Below are 1,276 nucleotides of genomic sequence, written 5' to 3'. Positions count from 1 at the left end.
AGCTTATCCAAATTGGTAAGGAAGAAGTAAAAGTATCCTTATTTGCAGATGATATGATCTTATACACAGAAAACCCCAAAGAATCCACAAGAAAACTACTGGAACTAATAGAAGATTTCAGCAAAGTATCAGGATAGAAAATAAACATACAAAAATCAGTTGGATTCCTCTACACAAACAAAGGGAACTTCACAGAGGAAATCACCAAATCAATGCCATTTACAATAGCCCCCAAGAAGATAAAATACTGGGAATAAATCTAGTCAGAGATGTAAAAAACCTATACAATGAAAACTACAAGACGCTACTGCAAGAAACAAAAGAGACCTACATAAGTGGAAAAACATACCTTGCTCTTGGATTGGAAGATTCAAAACTGTGAAAATGTCTATTCTACTCAAAGTGATCTACGGATACAATGCAATCCTGATCCAAATTCCACTGGCATTTTTTAATGAGATGGAGAAACAAATCACCAACTTCATATGGAAAGGGAAGAGGCCCCGAATAAATAAAGCACTACTCAAGAAGAAGAACAAAGTGGGAGGCCTCATACTACCTGATTTTAGAACCTATTATACCTCCATGGTAGTCAAAACAGCCTGGTACTGGTACAACAACAGATACATAGACCAATGGAACAGAACTGAGTATCCAGATGTAAATTCATCCACCTGTGAGCAACTGATATTTGACAAAGGCCCAAAGTCTGTTAAATGGGGAAAAAGACAGTCTCTTTAACAAATGGTGCTGGCATAACTGGATATCCATCTGCAAAAAACTGAAACAAGACCCATACCTCACACCACGCACAATAACTTATTTAAAATAAATCAAAGACCTAAATATAAAATCTAAAACAATAAAGATCATGGAAGGAAAAACAGGGACATGCTAGGAGTCCTAATACATGGCATAAACAGAATATGAACCATAATAACAATGCACAAACAGCAGAAGAGAAACTAGACAACTGGGAGCTCCTAAAAATCAAACACTCATGCTCATCAAAAGACTTCACCAAAAGAGTAAAAAGACAACCTACAGACTGGAAAAAATTTTTGGCTGTAATATATCTGATCAGGGTCTAATCTCTAAAATCCACAAGATACTGCAAAACCTCAACAACAAAAAGACAAATAATCCAATTAAAAAATGGGCAAAGGATATGAACAGGAACTTCACCAAAGAAGACATTCAGGCAGTTAACAGATACATAAGGAAATGTTCACAATCATTAGCCATTAGAGAAATGCAAATCAAAACTACAATGAGA

The sequence above is a fragment of the Trichechus manatus genome, unplaced genomic scaffold, assembly GCF_000243295.1.
Source record: "Trichechus manatus latirostris isolate Lorelei unplaced genomic scaffold, TriManLat1.0 scaffold00024, whole genome shotgun sequence".
NCBI classification, from domain to species: domain Eukaryota; kingdom Metazoa; phylum Chordata; class Mammalia; order Sirenia; family Trichechidae; genus Trichechus; species Trichechus manatus.
This window is presented reverse-complemented; position numbering follows the sequence as displayed.